Genomic DNA, 22,882 nt, shown 5'->3' on the forward strand with positions numbered 1-22,882 from the left:
TCCTGGGCTGAGGAACTGACTTAATCAATAAAGGGCTCTCTGCACGAGCACGGGGACCTGAGTTTGGATCCTCAGAACGCATGTTCAGGTAGATGTTGTGGCATGCGTCTGTAATGCTGTGTTCAGTGGGATAGGAGACCAACTAGCCTGGCATAGAGGGGCCAAACAAGAAGAGACCCTGTTTCAAATAAGGTGGTGAGGGCTGATACCCGAGCCTGGCCTCTGACCTCCATATGCATACCTGGCATGCATGTACCCTACCCTTCCATATATATACATACTCAAGATAAACCTATACCCTGTACAGTTCGTCTCTAGAATATCTTGTGATTTCGGTTCCTCTTTTCACCCCAACCCAGACTCCAAGGCTATTTATCCAGTTCTGAAGTCCAGATACATATGTGGAGGCCCTGTGTGCTGAGTCATAGGTCTATCCACTCATCGCAGCTGCCTACCAATAGATCTCTTTGGCTGTCTCAGGGATTGTTTGTGACTGACCCTTGGAAATTGGAGCTGTTGCTCACCTAGATACTCAGGTCTGAAACCTTGGCTTCTCTTCCTGCCTCTGTTGCCAGTGTTCATTGCCCACCCCATCCCATCCCATCATTGGCATAGTCTTCCCTTTACACCTTTTCTGTGCCATGTCTTGTAAGTTGAGCTAGCCTCACTAACCTTCCCAAGGTGCAGATCCTGTCAAATTCCTCTCCTGACTTAGATCTTCAGTGATGCCTTGGTGTCTGGATAAAAGCTCTAAATCTGACTCTGGAAATCCAGCCCTGATTGGTCTGACCATGGTGCGTTTTCTCACTGCCCCTCTGTGCTGGCTTTGAAGCATCTGCTGGTCCTTAATTCTGTTTGCTTCCCTGCTTCTGAGTAGCTGCTCTTTGTAGTGGGCTCTGTTGTAGCTTCATCTCATCCTGATGTCTCAGCCTAGATGTCACCTCCTTTGGGAAAGGCTACTCTCACCCCACAGTGCTCTTGAGTGCCCTGAGAGGGGGTGTCTTCTCTTGCCTTAGGAGCTCTGCCTGCTGCCCCTCGCCCCTTCACTCTTCATTGCAGCAGTGCTCTGTGATGGGCTTGGTCTTCCTCTATTCTGGTAAGAGGGTCTTATCTTCACTTTGTGAAACTCGAGGCAGTATTGTATTCTTATGCCGTAGAAATTTAGAATTTCCAACAGTTATCTTTTAATTTGTCTTCTCCCTTAATTTAAGCTTTTAAAAATAAAACCTAGACCCTCTTTCCAGCTTTTTACTTCTTTAAGCAGACTGACATTGCCCAACTTGAGAGTTGATTTAGTGCCAGAAGTCAGCTGATTCTATTTGTAAAAAAGGAAAAAAAAAAAAGTATTTTCAGCTCTCAGCCCCAGCTACTGAACCTGACAAGTTCTGACATCTCTTCTCTTGGCTGCCTCTCACTCCTTTTCCTGTTTCCATGGAAATGGACATCAGACCACAGAAACATAGTGAGATTCTGGTGGCTAATTGCTATTGCAGATTTCTGAGTTCTGTTTGTCTATTGTGTGATTATTTCAGTGACTTTGCCTGCTCCATCCTTATGTGATACTAGCCACACATCTGAGGCAGCTCATTGGGTTGACAACGATATTGTGTGTCCCAGGTGTCACTAGCTGGCGTAGTTACCTGTATACTTTACCTCAGCCTCTGGGAAATTTCAGAGTTGTCATGGGGGGCTCCAGATTTCAGTGGAGAGGTCTGCCATCTTCCCAGGTCCACTGCTGCTCACTGTCTGACCTTCCTCAGTGCTGTTATGTTTATTTAGTGATCCCATTGCTGCTGATATCTCCAGACTTATTTGCAAGAGACCTAGAGAACAACTGTCCTCTGCCAGTATATTTTAGTGGAAAAGATACAAATAATGTAATAACTAATTTGAGTCCAGTAAATCAAACTGTGCTTTTAGTCATCTAAAATGGAAACTCACTTTTAATTGTAGCCTTTCCTTTTCGTTCTGCACAGTGTTCAAAAAAATTTTTTTTTGAGTGGTTGAGAGTGTTAGTCTGTCAGTGTTTCTTTGCTGTTCCCTTGGTATTCACATAAATACTACCCCAATCTTATAGCATAGTTTTGTGACTAAATTATCATTTAAAATGCATTTGCATTTTCTGTTGCTTGTCCAATTTGATTCAGACATGAGGAGGAGTTCGAGACAATTTACCTCTGTGATAGGCTTATCTATGCCAGGTCAAGATTTCTTTGTAACTCTAAATTTAGAACTTGAAAGTCTAGGTTTTGTTAAGTGCAAGAAGGCTGGCATGTGCATATAAAAATGATTAATATTTGCTGAGCTGCTGCTTCAGCGTGGAGTGTCTGCTGTATATCAAATGAACATGAGTAATTGAAACAGAATATGGACAGAATAAATCTCTTTTTTTGCATGACTATACAGAATAAAATAATAAGATTATACTGCATTCCCTGTTAAGTTGCAAGTATATGGACATAGCCATATGTTTGGAGAGTTCCCATCTAACTCAGGGTTCCAGTCCCAGGGTTACTACCAGCCTACCTAGTGGGAAATGAAGGAAAACTAATAATGGGTGTTTACAGTGTGCCTTTCAAAGGAGTCTACCTTTACCTGACTAACCTGTGATACAAGGTTCCCAACATGGCAGGAAACATGTTTATATGGGTGCATTCTCTTTGTCTTAGTTAGAGTTTTACTGCTGTGAACAGACACCATGACAAAGGCAACTCTTATAAGGACAATATTTAATTGGGGTTGGCTTACAGGTTTAGAGGTTCCATCCATTATCATCAAGGCGGGAGCATGGCAGGCATGGTACAGGAGGAGTTGAGAGTCCAATCTCTTCATCTGAAGGCTGCTAACAGAAGACTGGCTTTCAAGCAGCTAGGATGAGGGTCTTAAGCACATGCCCACAGTGACATACCCACTCCAACAAGGGCACACGTACTTCACCAGGGCCACACCTTCTAATAGTGCCACTCCCTGGGCCTAGCATATACACATCATTACAACATTTATTTGACATCTTCCCAGTTTATCACCAGTCACTGTAGCACGGTGAGTGTGGCCATGTATTCTCCCTGGAATTTGGGTTAAATGATTTGTTACTTAGAGATCCTTAGGCATAGAGTGTCTCATTGCTGGAAAGAGACACCATGACCAAGGCAACTCTTATAAAAGATAACATTTAGTTGTGACTGGCTTACAGGTTCAGAGGTTCAGTCCATTATCATCATAGCATGGCAGCATCCAGGCAGGCATGGTGCAGGGGGAGCTGAGAGTTCTACATCTTGTTCCAAAGGCAAACAGAAGACTAACTTTCAGGTAGATAGGAGGAAGGTCTCAAAGTCCATGCCTACAGTGACACACTTCCTCCAAGAAGGCCACACCTACTCCAACAAGACCATACCTCCTATTAGTACCACTCCCTGGGCCAAGCATATTCAAAGCACCATATGTGGTCTTAGCCATAGAGGCAGTCCTTTGCCACTGATTCAGAGAAAGGTGGAGGAGAGGGAAAGAGAGGAGAAGGAAAGGGAGAGAGGGAGGAGGAAGAAGAAGAAGGAAGAAGAGGAGGAAGAGGAGGAAGGAGGAGGTTACAGGGTAGGGCGTAAGAAGAGGAAGAAAAGAAAGAGGCCTCATGACCCATGGCTCCAGCTGCATATGTGGCAGAGGATGGCCTTGTTAGACATCAGTAGGAGGATCGGCCCTTGGGCCTGAGGGTGTTTGATGCCCCAGTGTAGGGGAATGCAAGGGCAGGAAGACAGGAGTGGGTGGGTTGGTGGGTGGGAGAGCACCCTCATAGAGGCAGGGGGAGGGGGATAGGATAGGGGGTTTCTGAAGGGAAGACCTGGAAAGGGGAAAACATTTGAAATGTAAATAAAGAAAATGTCCAATTAAAAAAAGAAAAGAAAAGAAAGAAAGAAAGAGGCCTCACAGGTCTTTTCTGTGGCTGTTGACTTAAACCATTTGAGAAATGGGAACTACTTCTCATACCTAGGCAACAATTATTAAAATTAACTTCAAAAATGCTAAGGCATTAAGAATAAATGGTACATTATTTATGTTATACATTTAAATTTAGGTAGTTTTTTTCCTAAAGAAAAACAAACAAGCAGTCCCCCAAACAAAGCCAAAAACAAGAACAACAAAAAACCCTGATACTCAGTTTGCTGTTAGTCTTTTGCCTATAATGGACTTAGGACTTGGTTGTATCAGTTCTTCTGTGGAGTAGCTATGGACGTAGGTAGGCCTACTTTAGGGACTGTTTTTAGATTCACAGCCTTAATGAAAATGTTTATACTGCTGTGTAAATAAAAATTCCCATACTTGTAATTTTAACCAGTAAAAGGTTCAAGATTAAAACATATTATAACTCACGGTCCCACTATGAAAGTAAGCCACTGTTGACTTTTTGATATACATTTTTCAATTTAAAAAATCTATGAGTAGATTCACTTTCCAGCTCCATCTTAAGGTAGGGACCCTAGAATCACTCTACGGACTCTGTCCATCCTTATGGCCCCACCCCCCAGCTACCCACTTCCAGGTAAGTACCACAGACTCACACTGCAATCTCAGCCCATCTCTAGAATCTTCCCTCTGTTGTCCCATACACACCTCCAGTTCAGACTCACAGTGACAATTCCATTTTTTGTTGCCAAAGAAGTACAGAGAAATACAGAGAATCTCTCCCAGAGGCTGGAAGATTGGCTGTAAGAATCTTCTAACTGTATAGGAAGTCTCTTTTGGGGTTAGAAACCATACCTTGCTTGAGATGATCTGGGACTACTTTGATACTCATTTTGAGGGACAACACTGAATTTCCTCCAGGTTGAACCTAAGCTCCATTCACCTGTCAATAACCTGATAAGCTGGGGTAAGAGAAATTGGAAATCCTAACCAAATTAATGAAATATAAACAAATAAGCAAACAAAAATCAGGCAAAGAATCAATGTAATGGAAACTTGGTTCTTTGGAAAGATTAATAAGATCAACAAACCTCTAGTCAGATTAACCAAAAGAAAGAGAGGATCCAAATTAATAAAAGAGATGAAAAGGAGATATAACATATACTGAAGAAAATTAGATATTCTTCAGACATAATTTAGAAATCTTTATTTCATCAAACTGGAAAGTCTAAATGAAATTGATGTATTATATGATCTACTAAAGTTAAATCAAGTTAAAGCAAATAATTTACATAGACACATAGCATCCAGTGAAATGGAAGCATTAATTAAAAATCTCCCACTGGAAAACAACAACCTAGAGTAGATCGAGACAGTGAAGAATCTACTAGACTTGAAAGAAGGAAAGAGAGAAAGAAAGAAAGAAAGAAAGAAAGAAAGAAAGAAAGAAAGAAAGAGAGAGAGAGAGAGAAAGAGAGAGAGAAAGAGAGAGAAAGAAAGAAAACCATCCAAAACCCTAAAGCCAGTATTAGTTTTAAACTATTCTATAAAATAGAGAAGGAAGAAACATTTTGAAATTACTTGTATAAAGTCAGTATTACCCTAATACCAAAAGCAGAAAAGAAAGCTCAATAATAAGAACAACAAATTACAAGCCAGTGTTTCTGATGAACACAGGCATAAATATTCTTGAAAAAATACTTGCAAACCAAATTTAATAACACATCAAAAAGCTTATCAACCATGATCATGTCAGCTTCATTCCAGAGACCCAGAGATAGTTGAATATACATAAATAAATAAATAAATAAATAAATAAATAAATGTAACTCATCATATATATTAAAGTACAGAAACCACAAAATCATCTCATTAGATGCAGAAAAGGCCTTTGACAAAATCCAACAACCCTTCATGATAAAAGTCTTAGAGGTTCTAGGTTTACAAGGCATATCTCTCTTAACATAATAAAACAATATACAAAAGCCACATCCTGCTAAAGGATAAAAAACCTAAACCATCTCCATTGAAGTCTGGTACAAGGTAACGATGTCTGTTCTTCCCCTTCCTATTGAATATGGTACCTGAAGTCTTAGCTAGAGCAGTAAGACAAATAAACAAGATAAAGGACTTACAATAAAAAAAGAAGTCCATAAAAGGTACACCAGAAATCTCCTATAGTTGATAATACATTTAGCAAATGACATCTAATGGTCTCTTGGATGTTGATTTTTCTGTGTCTTTCGTGCACTTTTGTCATGAAGTCTAGTTTTTCTAATAATAATAAACTGTTTCTGTTTGGTTTTGGTTTCTGTTTGTATGGAATATACTTTTCTAACCTTTCAGTTTTAGTCTCTGTGTCTTTATTAATAAAGTTAGTTTCTTGTAGTCAGCATCATGTTGAGTCTATTATTTTATTTTGTCTCTTTAGGAAATAAGTATCTTTTAATTGTGAAATCTAGTTCATTTATGTTTAGTGCTATTACTGCTAAGCAAAGTTTTGCTTCTGTTATTGTTAATTTTTATCTGTTTGCTTCAGATATTCTTTGCTGTCTTCTTGGTGGTTTGGTAGTTTACTGTATTCATGAGGTTTCTGTTTCTCACACATGAACTACTTTGCCACTGTATTTTATACTTTTATGTTTTTTCATTATTTTTCTTCTTCTTCTGGATGCATAACCCACCTTAGGCATCTTTGGCAAGGCCTATATGATAAAGAATTTTCTGGTTTTGCTCGTCTCTTCCTTCTTGAAGGAGAGCTCTGGTGGGAAGTGTATTCTTGTTTGGCAGGGTTTTGTTTGTTTGTTTGTTTGGTTTGGTTTTTCTTTCAGAACTTTGAAAATGTCATTGCCTTCTCATCAATGAAAGTATGTTGTCAGATCACTATTGCATATGTGATGTACTACTCTTCGTTGGCATTTCTTTGTATTGTACTTTCCATAGTTTGACTATGAAGTCAAGTGAGATCTTTTTTTTTTTGGCATGCCTATTTGGATTCTTATCTATTGTGGTCCAGATGGTCTGCGGTTCCTTTCTCAGACTTAAACCTTGACCCAGGTATAGCCACATGAACGTAGAAAAATTATAGGCTTGGAGATAAGGTCTAAGAGGAATGCCTCCAGGGCAAAACAAGGCCACAATTGCAGAGAAATGGGGAAGGAAGAACTCAGATAAGGGAGTTAGGGAGACTGTTTTCTTAAGCTCTGATTGCAATGCTATTTTTAGTAGTTAGATAGACAAGATTCTTATATAGGTAAGCATAAATTATCATCACACTTAACTTTATTGTAAAACTAGTTTCTAGTGATGAGAGCTTATTGATTGGTTTAAAGAAGGAAAGTTGTCCCTATCTTCAGGTAGTGCCAGAGGACTGTGAAAAGAGCATGGGCCTAAGTAAAGGGTGCAATATTGGGGAGATTGTGGTAATTTTCTGGTTACATTTTTGATATCTAACGTGAAGACCATATATTTCAGAGAATTGTTAATAAATGTGACAATGTATCTCAAGTGCCAATGAGAATGATCATTCAAAAATGTATATACCAATTGCTAATTAACTATTACATTTTTATGGAGTCTTGGACATTACTGATTTCTTTGTAATGTTAAGGATCACTTCTTCTTTTTTTTTTTTTTTTTTTTGCATACAACATATTTTAATCTCATTCTTTTTCTTCTACCAACTCTATCCAAATCCTTTTGTTTTCTTTCCTTTTCACATACACACACAAAGAAAAATAACAAAAAGTTAAAACAAAGATACAAAACAAATCATACACACATGCGGGGGTGGGTGCACACACACACACATTTTCTGTAAACCAGCTTCCCATCTTAATTTGTAAAATAAAGGAGAGCTGATGATTGGGCAGATAAAGGGAAGGTGGAACAGAAGGTGAGGAGAGAGAAGAAGGAGAAATTGGGAGAGGACTCAGAGGAGGAGGAAGAAGAAGAAAAGCAGAGCAGAAGCACATGGCCTGGAGAAACCACATGTTCTAAGAGGTCTTATAGATGGAGAAGATGGTAGTGTAGCAGCAGATCTGCCCAATCTAGGCACACAGCATGTATTCATATTAATTGAGTTGTGTTTTTATTGCAGGAGCATATTTGGGTTGGATATTTACCACAACAGTCTTGGAGTGTGGTTCACACACTCAGTGACATTTTCCCTTTCCAGCAGGCATCAATTCCCAATAGAGTCTTGATTAGCAAACCTGGAGTTTCTTTTACTGAGATAAACATAGAGCAGATGAAATGATTACCAAGAGAAGTCTTCCTTGTCTCACCTTGCACAGTTAGTAATTTCTGGAGTGTTCTCAACAGTTACTGTACAATATTTTGCCTTGCTTTGAGGCTATTTGATTGTTTTCTAATTTTACTCTATCAGCTCACAATTAAGAATCTCTTTCTATGCCTTTATATTCACCTATACACATTCTCATTCAAAGAAACATCAAATCAGGATTTCACAGTAACAATGAAAGGCACAGTTTACCTAGAACATCACTGTAAAACTGACTCCAAGATTTCTCATGAAATGGTTGAAACCAAAAGTCAAAATACAGGACCTGCAACATATTCTTCACCCTTTCCGCAAATGTCATGCGGTCACTTAATTCTGACAGAACCACAGGCACATAGGAAGTGGGGAGTAGAAGGTCCGCACTGTACTTTTCATATCTGTATCCAGGACAGAAGTGGAGACTGTACACTAAAGGTGTCTTTTTTTTTTTTTTTTTTTTTTTTATTTTACCATATAGTGATTAATTTTATTTTTCTTTTCTTTCTTTTTTTTTCCATTTTTTATTAGGTATTTAACTCATTTACATTTCCAATGCTATACCAAAAGTCCCCCATATCCACCCACCCCCACTCCCCTGCCCACCCACTCCCCCTTTTTGGCCCTGGTGTTCCCCTGTACTGGGGCATATAAAGTTTGCAAGTCCAATGGGCCTCTCTTTCCAGTGATGGCCGACTAGGCCATCTTTTGATATATATGCAGCTAGAGTCAAGAGCTCCGGGGTACTGGTTAGTTCATAATGTTGTTCCACCTATAGGGTTGCAGATCCCTTTAGCTCCTTGGCTACTTTCTCTAGCTCCTCCATTGGGAGCCCTATGATCCATCCATTAGCTGACTGTGAGCATCCACTTCTGTGTTTGCTAGGCCCCGGCATAGTCTCACAAGAGACAGCTACATCTGGGTCCTTTCAATAAAATCTTGCTAGTGTATGCAATGGTGTCAGCGTTTGGATGCTGATTATGGGGTGGATCCCTGGATATGGCAGTCTCTACATGGTCCATCCTTTCATCTCAGCTCCAAACTTTGTCTCTGTAACTCCTTCCATGGGTGTTTTGTTCCCAAATCTAAGGAGGGGCATAGTGTCCACACTTCAGTCTTCATTCTTCTTGAGTTTCATGTGTTTAACAAATTATATCTTATATCTTGGGTATCCTAGGTTTGGGGCTAATATCCACTTATCAGTGAATACATATTGTGTGAGTTTCTTTGTGAATGTGTTACCTCACTCAGGATGATGCCCTCCAGGTCCATCCATTTGGCTAGGAACTTCATAAATTCATTCTTTTTAATAGCTGAGTAGTACTCCATTGTGTAGATGTACCACATTTTCTGTATCCATTCCTCTGTTGAGGGGCATCTAGGTTCTTTCCAGCTTCTGGCTATTATAAATAAGGCTGCTATGAACATAGTGGAGCATGTGTCCTTCTTACCTGTTGGGGCATCTTCTGGATATATGCCCAGGAGAGGTATTGCTGGATCCTCCGGTAGTACTATGTCCAGTTTTCTGAGGAACCGCCAGACTGATTTCCAGAGTGGTTGTACAAGCCTGCACTCCCACCAACAATGGAGGAGTGTTCCTCTTTCTCCACATCCACGCCAGCATCTGCTGTCACCTGAATTTTTGATCTTAGCCATTCTGACTGGTGTGAGGTGGAATCTCAGGGTTGTTTTGATTTGCATTTCCCTGATGATTAAGGATGTTGAACATTTTTTCAGGTGCTTCTCTGCCATTCGGTATTCCTCAGGTGAGAATTCTTTGTTCAGTTCTGAGCCCCATTTTTTAATGGGGTTATTTGATTTTCTGAAGTCCACCTTCTTGAGTTCTTTATATATGTTGGATATTAGTCCCCTATCTGACTTAGGATAGGTAAAGATCCTTTGCCAATCTGTTGGTGGTCTTTTTGTCTTATTGACGGTGTCTTTTGCCTTGCAGAAACTTTGGAGTTTCATTAGGTCCCATTTGTCAATTCTCGATCTTACAGCACAAGCCATTGCTGTTCTGTTCAGGAATTTTTCCCCTGTGCCCATATCTTCAAGGCTTTTCCCCACTTTCTCCTCTATAAGTTTCAGTGTCTCTGGTTTTATGTGAAGTTCCTTGATCCACTTAGATTTGACCTTAGTACAAGGAGATAAGTATGGATCGATTCGCATTCTTCTACACGATAACAACCAGTTGTGCCAGCACCAATTGTTGAAAATGCTGTCTTTCTTCCACTGGATGGTTTTAGCTCCCTTGTCGAAGATCAAGTGACCATAGGTGTGTGGGTTCATTTCTGGGTCTTCAATTCTATTCCATTGGTCTACTTGTCTGTCTCTATACCAGTACCATGCAGTTTTTATCACAATTGCTCTGTAGTAAAGCTTTAGGTCTGGCATGGTGATTCCGCCAGAAGTTCTTTTATCCTTGAGAAGACTTTTTGCTATCCTAGGTTTTTTGTTATTCCAGACAAATTTGCAAATTGCTCCTTCCAATTCGTTGAAGAATTGAGTTGGAATTTTGATGGGGATTGCATTGAATCTGTAGATTGCTTTTGGCAAGATAGCCATTTTTACAATGTTGATCCTGCCAATCCATGAGCATGGGAGATCTTTCCATCTTCTGAGATCTTCTTTAATTTCTTTCTTCAGAGATTTGAAGTTTTTATCATACAGATCTTTCACTTCCTTAGTTAGAGTCACGCCAAGATATTTTATATTATTTGTGACTATTGAGAAGGGTGTTGTTTCCCTAATTTCTTTCTCAGCCTGTTTATTCTTTGTATAGAGAAAGGCCATTGACTTGTTTGAGTTTATTTTATATCCAGCTACTTCACCGAAGCTGTTTATCAGGTTTAGGAGTTCTCTGGTAGAATTTTTAGGGTCACTTATATATACTATCATATCATCTGCAAAAAGTAATATTTTGACTTCCTCTTTTCCAATTTGTATCCCCTTGATCTCCTTTTGTTGTCGAATTGCTCTGGCTAATACTTCAAGTACTATGTTGAAAAGGTAGGGAGAAAGTGGGCAGCCTTGTCTAGTCCCTGATTTTAGTGGGATTGCTTCCAGCTTCTCTCCATTTACTTTGATGTTGGCTACTGGTTTGCTGTAGATTGCTTTTATCATGTTTAGGTATGGGCCTTGAATTCCTGATCTTTCCAAAACTTTTATCATGAATGGGTGTTGGATCTTGTCAAATGCTTTTTCTGCATCTAACGAGATGATCATGTGGTTTTTGTCTTTGAGTTTGTTTATATAATGGATTACATTGATGGATTTTCGTATATTAAACCATCCCTGCATCCCTGGAATAAAACCTACTTGGTCAGGATGGATGATTGCTTTAATGTGTTCTTGGATTCGGTTAGCGAGAATTTTATTGAGGATTTTTGCATCGATATTCATAAGAGAAATTGGTCTGAAGTTCTCTATCTTTGTTGGATCTTTCTGTGGTTTAGGTATCAGAGTAATAGTGGCTTCATAAAATGAGTTGGGTAGAGTACCTTCTACTTCTATTTTGTGAAATAGTTTGTGCAGAATTGGAATTAGATCTTCTTTGAAGGTCTGATAGAACTCTGCACTAAACCCATCTGGTCCTGGGCTTTTTTTGGTTGGGAGACTATTAATAACTGCTTCTATTTCTTTAGGTGATATGGGACTGTTTAGATGGTCAACTTGATCCTGATTCAACTTTGGTACCTGGTATCTGTCCAGAAATTTGTCCATTTCATCCAGGTTTTCCAGTTTTGTTGAGTATAGCCTTTTGTAGAAGGATCTGATGGTGTTTTGGATTTCTTCAGGATCTGTTGTTATGTCTCCCTTTTCATTTCTGATTTTGTTAATTAGGATTTTGTCCCTGTGCCCTTTAGTGAGTCTAGCTAAGGGTTTATCTATCTTGTTGATTTTCTCAAAGAACCAACTCCTCGTTTGGTTAATTCTTTGAATAGTTCTTCTTGTTTCCACTTGGTTGATTTCACCCCTGAGTTTGATTATTTCCTGCCGTCTACTCCTCTTGGGTGAATTTGCTTCCTTTTTTTCTAGGGCTTTTAGATGTGTTGTCAAGCTGCTAGTATGTGCTGTCTCCCATTTCTTCTTGGAGGCACTCAGAGCTATGTGTTTCCCTCTTAGAAATGCTTTCATTGTGTCCCATAGGTTTGGGTACGTTGTGGCTTCATTTTCATTAAACTCTAAAAAGTCTTTAATTTCTTTCTTTATTCCTTCCTTGACCAAGGTATCATTGAGAAGAGTGTTATTCAGTTTCCACGTGAATGTTGGCTTTCCATTATTTATGTTGTTATTGAAGATCAGTCTTAGGCCATGGTGGTCTGATAGGATACATGGGACAATTTCAATATTTTTGTATCTATTGAGGCCTGTTTTGTGACCAATTATATGGTCAATTTTGGAGAAGGTCCCGTGAGGTGCTGAGAAGAAGGTATATCCTTTTGTTTTAGGATAAAATGTTCTGTAGATATCTGTCAGGTCCATTTGTTTCATAACTTCTGTTAGTTTCACTGTGTCCCTGTTTAGTTTCTGTTTCCACGATCTGTCCTTTGAAGAAAGTGGTGTGTTGAAGTCTCCCACTATTATTGTGTGAGGTGCAATGTATGCTTTGAGCTTTACTAAAGTGTCTCTAATGAATGTGGCTGCCCTTGCATTTGGTGCGTAGATATTCAGAATTGAGAGTTCCTCTTGGAGGATTTTACCTTTGATGAGTATGAAGTGTCCCTCCTTGTCTTTTTTGATAACTTTGGGTTGGAAGTCGATTTTATCCGATATTAAAATGGCTACTCCAGCTTGTTTCTTCAGTCCATTTGCTTGGAAAATTGTTTTCCAGCCTTTCATTCTGAGGTAGTGTCTGTCTTTTTCCCTGAGATGGGTTTCCTGTAAGCAGCAGAATGTTGGGTCCTGTTTGTGTAGCCAGTCTGTTAGTCTATGTCTTTTTATTGGGGAATTGAGTCCATTGATATTAAGAGATATTAAGGAAAAGTAATTGTTGCTTCCTTTTATTTTTGTTGTTAGAGTTGGCATTCTGTTCTTGTGGCTGTCTTCTTTTTGGTTTGTTGAATGATTACTTTCTTGGTTGTTCTAGGGCGTGATTTCCGTCCTTGTATTGCTTCTTTTCTGTTATTATCCTTTGAAGGGCTGGATTCGTGGAAAGATATTGTGTGAATTTGGTTTTGTCGTGGAATACTTTGGTTTTTCCATCTATGGTAATTGAGAGTTTGGCCGGGTATAGTAGCCTGGGCTGGCATTTGTGTTCTCTTAGTGTCTGTATAACATCTGTCCAGGCTCTTCTGGCTTTCATAGTCTCTGGTGAAAAGTCTGGTGTAATTCTGATAGGCCTTCCTTTATATGTTACTTGACCTTTCTCCCTTACTGCTTTTAATATTCTATCTTTATTTAGTGCATTTGTTGTTCTGATTATTATGTGTCGGGAGGAATTTCTTTTCTGGTCCAGTCTATTTGGAGTTCTGTAGGCTTCTTGTATGATCATGGGCATCTCTTTTTTTATGTTTGGGAAGTTTTCTTCTATTATTTTGTTGAAGATATTAGCTGGCCCTTTAAGTTGAAAATCTTCATTCTCATCAATTCCTATTATCCGTAGGTTTGGTCTTCTCATTGTGTCCTGGATTACCTGGATGTTTTGAGTTAGGATCCTTTTGCATTTTGTATTTTCTTTGACTGTTGTGTCGATGTTCTCTATGGAATCTTCTGCACCTGAGATTCTCTCTTCCATTTCTTGTATTCTGTTGCTGATGCTCGCATCTATGGTTCCAGATCTCTTTCCTAGGGTTTCTATCTCCAGCGTTGCCTCGCTTTGGGTTTTCTTTATTGTGTCTACTTCCCCTTTTAGTTCTAGTATGGTTTTGTTCATTTCCATCACCTGTTTGGATGTGTTTTCCTGTTTTTCTTTAATGATTTCTACCTGTTTGGCTGTGTTTTCCTGCTTTTCTTTAAGGGCCTGTAACTCTTTAGCAGTGCTCTCCTGTAATTCTTTAAGTGACTTATGAAAGTCCTTCTTGATGTCCTCCATCATCATCATGAGAAATGTTTTTAAATCTGGGTCTAGATTTTCGGTTGTGTTGGGGTGCCCAGGACTAGGTGGGGTGGGAGTGCTGCGTTCTGATGATGGTGAGTGGTCTTGATTTCTGTTAGTAGGATTCTTACGTTTGCCTTTCGCCATCTGGTAATCTCTGAAGCTAGCTGTTTTAGTTGTCACTGTTAAGAGCTTGTTCTTCAGGTGACTCTGTTAGCCTCTATGAGCAGACCTGGAGGGTAGCACTCTCCTTAGTTTCAGTGGGCAGAGTATTCTCTGCAGGCAAGCTCTCTTCTTGCAAGGCAGGTACCCAGATATCTGGTGTTCGAACCAGACTCCTGGCAGAAGTTGTGTTCCACTCACTAGAGGTCTTAGGATCACGTGTGGAATCCTGTGTGGGCCCTTGCGGGTGTCAGGCGACTCCACTGGCAAGGTAGCCCGGGGCTCGAGTGGAGTGGAAGGGGTTTGTGCCCCAGATCAGGCCCGGGTAGCCTGCTTCCCTATGTACTGCAGTCTCAAGTTCCGCGCGATTCGATTGGGGCAGGCGCTGTGTTCCACTCACCAGAGGTCTCAGGGTCCCGTGGGGAGTCCCGTGTGGGCCCTTGCGGGTGTTGGGCAAGACTCTGCTGGCAAGGTAGCCGGGGGCTCGAGTCTCGAGTCGAGCGGAAGGGACTTGTGCCCCAGATCAGGCCCGGGTAGCCTGCTTCCCTATGTACTGCAGTCTCAAGTTCTGCGCGATTGGATTGGGGCAGGCGCTGTGTTCCACTCAGCAGAGGTCTCAGGGTCCCGTGGGGAGTCCCGTGTGGGCCCTTGCGGGTGTTGGGCAAGACTCTGCTGGCATGGAAGCCCGGGGCTCGAGTCGAGCGGAAGGGACTTGTGCCCCAGATCAGGCCCGGGTAGCCTGCTTCCCTATGTACTGCAGTCTCAAGTTCTGCGCGATTGGATTGGGGCAGGCGCTGTGTTCCACTCACCAGAGGTCTTAGGATCCCGTGGGGAGTCCCGTGTGGGCCCTTGCGGGTGTTGGGCAAGACTCTGCTGGCATGGAAGACCGGGGCTCGAGTCGAGCGGAAGGGACTTGTGCCCACTTCTTCTTTTTAAGAGCTGTCTGAAGCACTGTAGAATTCTATTAGCCTTTTGGAGACAAAATGTCCACCCTGGTATAAGAGCTATCTTTAAATGTGTAAAGACCTTCCATAGTAAAAAGGGATTGATCTCTATGACTCAAGAGAGTGGAACTATGATTCAAGTGTGAAAGCTACAGGGAAGACTGTTTCAGCTCATTAAAGTCAGGCAATTTCCAGAAATAGAAAGAACAGTGTCAGTGGAACTATTTGTAAATAGTTATATCAGTTTTTCAGAATATGCCTGCACTGGGGATTTGATTTATATTGAACATCTTGATAGCTCATGTTCTCCAAAACCTAAGCCGTACAAGATTGTTTTGTCTGATTGGGCATCACAGCACCGTCAGTACCCTCAATGTGTACTGCTGTGTCTGTATATCTGATCAGTGAATCAGTGAGCCAATTATTTTCTCAGTGGTCATTTGGATATTTTACTCCCCCTTTCTACTGTTCAGTACTGAGTTTTAGTTGTTTTTTGAGTATTTATTATTTATTGATCACGGGGGAGGGAAACAACAGCCAGTCCCTGCTCGGTAAAGAAACAGAAGTGTTAGCCCTTTCCTTAGTGATGATGTTGGCACTCGGGACCAGTGATGCCTTTGTGGGGTTCTTCTCTGTACATCTTATATTTTCAGTAGAATTTCTGGCTGCTAAATAATGAGACACTAATAGGACATGAAACAAATCAGTTGTGACGATAGAAGATGTCTCAGAGATGGCCAGATGCCCCTTTGGAGGCTTTTTGCCCCTTGTTGAAATTATTGATTTCAAGAGGAACTCACTTTTGGTCCTCCTGCCTCTACCTCCTTCAGCAAATCCTACCTGCGTGCACCACAAAGGAGCCTAGCAAAGCTGTCCTCTGAGAGGCTCTACTCAGCAGCCAACTAAAACAGATGCAGATCCCACAGCCAAATATTGGACAGAAGTCACAGACTCTTGTGGAAGCGTTAGGGGGAGGATTGAAGGCCCTGAAGGGGATAAGAGTGCCACAGGAAGACCAACAGAGTCAACTAACCAGGATCCCTGGGAGCAATCAGAAACTGAGCCGCCAAATAGCATGCATATATGGGCACATACGTAGCAGATGTATAGCTTAGTCTCCCTGAATAACTGTAGTGAGGTCTGTCCCTAAAGGTGTTGTCTGACTGTGAAATCCATTCTTCAGCAGGGCTGCCTTATCTGGCCTCAGTGAGAGGATGTGCCTAACCCTGCAGGGACTTGATACACCATGGTGGGGGAAAACCTGGGGGAACACCGTCTCAGAGGAAAAGTGAAGTGGGGATTGGAAGGAGGGACTTTGTGAGTGGGGGGGGGGGACCAGGAAGGGGCAATGTTTGTTATGTAAACAAGCAAATAAATTCATTCAAAAGTAACTCACTAGAGTATACACATGCCAAGAGACTGCATCTTTATTAGATAAAATTAGAAAGTGCTATGAAAGCCCATTGTAAATTATTTAAGATGAATCCTGCACTGGTTTGATTTGTGTGCTGAGACAGGTATATAACTTCTAGAGTGAAAGTATTATCTGTATATTGATTATACATTTTTAGCTTGATTTGAAATATAAGTTCAAGTTGATTCTTTGGTTTTAGTTTCTTAGTAAGCGAAGGTTTTCCTTGTTCACTGGCAGAATTCCTTACACTAGGGTTTTACACTGAAAATGTTTTAAAAATCATTATGTGTTGCAACACAGATGTAAAGAGTTCAAAACGGGTTGTTAGAAACAGCAGCACTTAACTCTTGGTGACACTGACACTTGAGGCAGGATAGCAGAAGGAGGAACAGTCATGATAAGCTGACCAAGAATTCTAGAAGCAGTTGAAACTCTGTAGATATATGTATTTAACTTCTAGTTTTGTCTCAGTCTAGGGTTTGATCATCACATCATGGGTGTGGTTTTCTGAGTAACCATGGGCGACACCAGCCATATTGCCGGTTCATCACATTGACTTCTCTCCTTGGAGCTTGATATTTCCTATTGTTTAAATCTAATTTCTAGTTTTAACAAATCTCTGCCTGCATTGCATTTTAACTCAGTGCATTTTCTTGTCGCATCATACTTTCTTTATAACATATTATACTGAACTATTTATGACTCTGATTTAATTGTAGTCTAGCCATTTTTACATTTTAATATACAACACTTGCATACATATTGTGATGAAGTTGTTTCTAAAATATAGTGGCCTTACCAAACATTATTATAAAGACGCATCTGTCAGCATTTTCATTATAAACCCTAATTTATTTTTAAGGAGTTTCTTGACTTGTCTATTTCTAAATTGCTTTGGGCTAAAACCATGTATAGAAATTGTCAGCTGAAATCCAAGTTTTGTTATACTGTAAAAAGAAACATTGAAGCTCATGTTTCCAACCACTTTCTGTCACAGTGTTTAAACACTCATATTTTCAGTGGATTCAGGTACTTTAAACTTGATCTTTATTTATTTCCCATAAGCCCAAGTGAGGAAATGGAAACTGACAGCCACTTAGATAACATTGCTGCCTTTCCTGCTCTGTGCTATAACATTTTTGATAGACTTATTTGAAACATATTTACCAAGTGGATACAATAGATATTTTGTTACAGCCGTCTTAGAGCACGGACTACCTAAAGCCCTAGATAACTAGATCCAGCTTTGCTGTGATCATGGAAACTTGAGCAAGTTTCACCTGGTCAGTGCTTGCTTGGTGACTACTGCTGATGATATTTCTTCCTTTTGTACCGTCTTACGTGGTGCATCCAGTCCCTAACCTAGGTGTTTGTTGTCATATGCTCTCTTGATGATGCTGTTAATAGAAATAGTGATCCCATCACCTTCAATTGCTTGAAAACAAAAGTTATTATTTATTTTGAACCTGGGATTTTGAGATCATCTCATGAAAGTCAACTTCTAGAGAGAATATTTATTTTTATTTTCAGAACTTTATTTTTTAAAGAAAAATAATTACTCCTACAATATGTTATGATCATCATTTCCCCTCCCCCGTCCCCTACAAGATATTCGCCATTGCCCCACCTATCCAATGCCACCCCTTCTCTCTCTTTCTCTCAATCTGTCTCTTTGCCTCTCTCTCTCTCAATCTCTCTCTCTCTCTCTCTCTCTCTCTCTCTCTCTCTCTCTCTCTCTCGATACTGTTGAGGAACCCATAGACTCCTCCCTCCAACTGTACAGGCTAGTGCCATTGCTCTTGGTTGGCTACCGGGACTTGATAGTAGGAACCTATTGCTAAAGATAACATGCTGGAGCCATAGGACATGGAGAAATCTGGCTTGTGCTAACTTGGATGCTTTATCCCCGATGCCCAGCACTGAAAGAAAAATCATTACATAAGGAAAAATTTCAAGTTTATCAAACTTTCAAAAGTAAAGAGCAATAGAACATAGCACAATTTATGAATTATAAATTTCATTTGTATGGATTTTCTTTTTAAAAAATTTTATTCTTTTCTCATACAAGACATCCCGACTTCAGCTTCCTCTCCCCCTACTCCTCTAGTTTTAAGCATTTTTAAGAGAAAACATTTAAAATTAATAAAAGAAACCAATCTTAACTGGGAGTTTTATAAAGCAGTGCAATATAAATGATACTGGTAAATTATCAGCTGTTGTGCAGCCTTGTTGAGAGGGAGCTCAGAGAGTGACGAGGCCCTTCCTTGTTTCTGACAAAACCTTCTGTACCTGGCTCTATAATGGAGAAATGGAGAGACAAGAGCTGCTAACTGCATTACAATCCTTTATCCCTGAGAAGAGCTAGTAGTAAAGCATTTTTTATTGGTAATTTACATTTCAAATGTTGTCCCCCTTCCCGCTTTCCCCTCTGCAAACCCCCAACCCCATTCCCTGCTTTGCCCCTATGAGGGTACCCCCCTCCCCCATTCCCAACTCACTGCTCTAACATTGCCTTATCCTGGGGTATCAAGCTTCTACAGGACCAAGGGTCTCTCCTCCCATTGATGCCAGATAAGGTCATCCTCTGCTACATATGTAGCTGGAGCCATGTGTACTCTGGTTGGTGGTGTAGTCCCTGGGAGCTCTGGGTGGACAGGTTGCTTGATATTGTTGTTCTTCCTATGGGGTTGCAAACCTCTTCAGCTCCTTCAGTCCTTCTCCTAGCTCTTTCAGTGGGTTTCCTGGATCAGTCTGATGGTTGGATGTGAGTGTCTGCATCTATATTGGTCAGGTGCTGGCAAAGCTCTTAGGGGACAGCTATACCTTTTCACTGTGTTCAGAGAAGTAAGGCCAAGAATGGAAATTCAATAAGGAATTAGAAACCAGGAAAAAAAAGTATTCAGAAGATTTATAAAAGAACCACATAATTTCAAACATGAAAAATATGTTGGTTCAAATTTAATCATTAGATTTTATGTCAGACTAGACATAAATAAATTAGTGCACTTGAAGATAGGTCAGGATAAACAGTCTGTAGTGCTATTATAGAACAGGAAAAAATAGTGAGTCCAGGAAGAGGGTCAAAGACAGCGCAAAGAACCTGAGAGCCACTTGGATGTCTAAGTCTGTCCAATGCCTATGGGATAAATCAGCCTGAAATGCCTGACTGTTTTGTGCCTCCAGGTTTTTGGCCTCATTTCTAAAGTTGTTGTATTAGTGATGTTTTGACTCACTTAGCTTCACCCAAAGATTACTGATGATTTCTGCTCTGTTTCCTCACTTTTTTATCCAGATATCTGTTCAAAGATAAAGTATTTCTTATTTACAAGATGGTGTGGGTATATATACACATACCATATATGAATGAAAGAGTTTGCCCGTGGGACACTCAAGGACTGCTGTGAAGGATCAGTCTGTAGGAGAGTGACTGAGGCTGAACCCCTGGGAATCTCAGAGCTCATGGCAGATGGCAGATGGTCAGGCAGTCAGGAGTTCACATGGTAGAACTGGCCACATTGGTGAATTGCATTCAGGAATACTGGCTGCTTTTCTAGCCTTTCTCAGAGTAGCTTATCACTGGACATTATTCTGAATGTTTTATTCAGCTCAGTCGGATACTAAGCTAAGGATGGAGTTGAGCATCCATGGCCATTCCTCAGACTGAGTTCTCTGCTTTGAAAAGGCAGCCAAGGTGAAGGTTCTAGCTTGCTACTGCTCATACCCACCTCATGGTTTTCTTACTCCTTTAACTGGCAATTTCCAAAGTAGTTAAATTGGACTCTAGGCAAGTCATTTGACTAGTTCATATTTCAGAACTTTTTTTTTTCAAAATTCTTTATATAATCTCAAGGCTCTTACTGTGTTTAAAAGTGTGAAACAAAGTATATTCTAGATTCCCAAATAATCAGAAGATTTGAATTATATTAATTTGTTCTTTTGAGATTTATGGCAATGATTTGAAAACCCTTAAACTTGCTGAACTCAATGGACTACATTAGTAGGTTTTTTGTGCTTTATTAATTTCACATTTCCAGGATGTCTTCTTGTCACTATTGATTCAGTGCATCATATTTTAAAATTAGGATCATGTTAGCTTTCTCTTTTTCTGCATTTATACTCTCCAAGTAGGAAGAACTCTTCCTGCAAACTACCAGGACAGACAGATGACTTGAGGAGCGTGAGTGAGTCAGCAGATCAGTGTCCAGTGAGTCAGCAGGTCAGTGATCAGGCGCTGGGGCTTCCCAGCTTCCTTCAGGTTCTCTGTCAGTTTTGAAATTTGTTTTTTTTTATTTTTTAGTAAGTGATCCATTTTATTCTAGTTTGAAATTTTTCCTGGTATGACATTGCATTTGTTATTGTCTTATAATATAAAAACCGTGGGCAATAGAGAAGGCTGCTTAAGTCCCAGGGTTGGATCCTCAGTACACAGAGGAACCCATGTGCCTCCTTGTCCCATGCAGTCCCAGTACTGAGAAGCAGGGCCCTAGCAGCTTGCTGGCCAGCTGTTGTCACTGATGAGAGAAGTCCTTAAAGATAATGTGGAAGCAAAGGACTTGTAGTCAGCCTCCTGTCTGCACGCGCACACACACACACACACACACACACACTTAAATAAACCAGAAAAAGTATGTTACCCCTACTCTCTCTTCCCATCCTTCCTTTATGTGTTTTTGATGCATGCATTGTCTAAGTGTGGCAGATTTTCCTGGGTGCATGTGAACAGGTTAGAAATTAACATTTTGGATGTCACCTTCAATTCCTTCTCTGTCTGTCTGCCTGTCTGTCTGTATGTCTGTCTGTCTGTCTATATATTTGAGGTTTGGTATCTCTTCTTGTACCTGGACCTTCTATGTTTGATAGCAAGCTCCTGACATTTTTTCTGACTGTTCCCCATCTCAGCAGCAGCTCAGGCTTCTTCCGTGGTGCTGAGATAAAGCTCGGCTCTTCCGAGCAGCATACAGTTTCCCAGTGGAGCCGTCTCCTAGCCCCTTCTCTTATTCCTATTTCTTCTCTTTAGTAAGATTCATCATCATGTCATTTTATTATCCATTTTTACAAAAAGGTCTTATGGTTTTATTGATTAAATTTATATGTCATTTTGTTTGTTTTACTGAAATATAACATGAATAAAATGGAAGATTGAGAAGTGAAGCTTTCGGGGAGTTTGATATGTTGTGTGCAGTTATACAGTCAGTATCTAAAACAAGGTAAAGAGTTTTTCCAGTCATAGGAAGACCCCTTCACAGCAGTTCCCTCCCTCATTTCCAGAGGCCACCACGTTCTGAATATTTTTTGTCATAGAGTGGTTTTGTCTTTGGCCAACATAACAATGTTGACATTCACATGGCTTCTGTGTATTAGTAATTTAAAAAATCTGGATAGTGTTTCATCATAAGAATACACTGTAACTTATTAATTGCTCTTCAGTTGATGGACAGGTATAGTGTTTACACCTTTAGGAGCATGGCCACTATTACAATTACACATCCCATGTGCAAACCTTTGTAGATATATGTTTCTCTCTGTCTCTCATGTCCAGCAGTAGAAGTGTTCTTACACTGTTTGAATACCTGCTTCTGTGATGAGGCTTTTACTTATTTTGGAAACTATAAAGCTGCAGAGGTTACTTTCTATTCTCTGTGTGAGTCTTTCTCCCTTTGTGTCCTAGAGAAGAAAGTAGAAGGATAGAAAAGAAGACAGGAAGGAGAGAGAGGGAGAAGGAATGAGTCTGAGGTACTTCTTATAACTGCCTCACCTACTTATTTTCTGATATCTTAAGAGTTCTGTCCATGCTCATGAGGGATATTAGTCTCTAATTATCCTTTTTATAATATGTTTAAAGTGGTTTGTTTTTAACTTTGAAATTCTAGCCTTTTTACTTTGTATTTTACAAATTTCTTTAAAATTAATTTTTTGCTTTCCCAACATTAATTATGATTTGCTAATTTTTTGTAGCTGAATCTTTTACATTATAACTTTTATCTATAAATGCCTCTTTGAATATTACTTTTGTTATTTTAAATATAGCTGTGCATCACCAAAAAGGTGATGCATTATTAATTACTGCGAGTTAATAAGAAATGCATTATTAGTTACTGATCTCTTTGTTTGAATATCATAGGATGTTGGTACAGAAAGCTAAGTGG

At 40.1% G+C, this 22,882-nt stretch overlaps 1 protein-coding gene across 2 annotated transcripts in view, besides 1 other annotated feature; it reads left to right on the top strand.

Annotated features, from left to right (window-relative positions):
* Nubpl (nucleotide binding protein-like) overlaps positions 1-22,882 on the top strand; it is a 213,225-nt gene that overhangs the window by 110,263 nt on the left and 80,080 nt on the right. The window lies entirely within an intron of this gene.
* Positions 20,840-21,418: an enhancer, noted in NCBI's record as "VISTA enhancer mm292". NCBI's record gives its function as "enhancer in: heart[4/8]" and the evidence as "EXISTENCE:transgenic organism evidence [ECO:0001131][PMID:17130149]".

This window comes from Mus musculus, chromosome 12 (genome assembly GCF_000001635.26).
Source record: "Mus musculus strain C57BL/6J chromosome 12, GRCm38.p6 C57BL/6J".
NCBI lineage: Eukaryota > Metazoa > Chordata > Mammalia > Rodentia > Muridae > Mus > Mus musculus.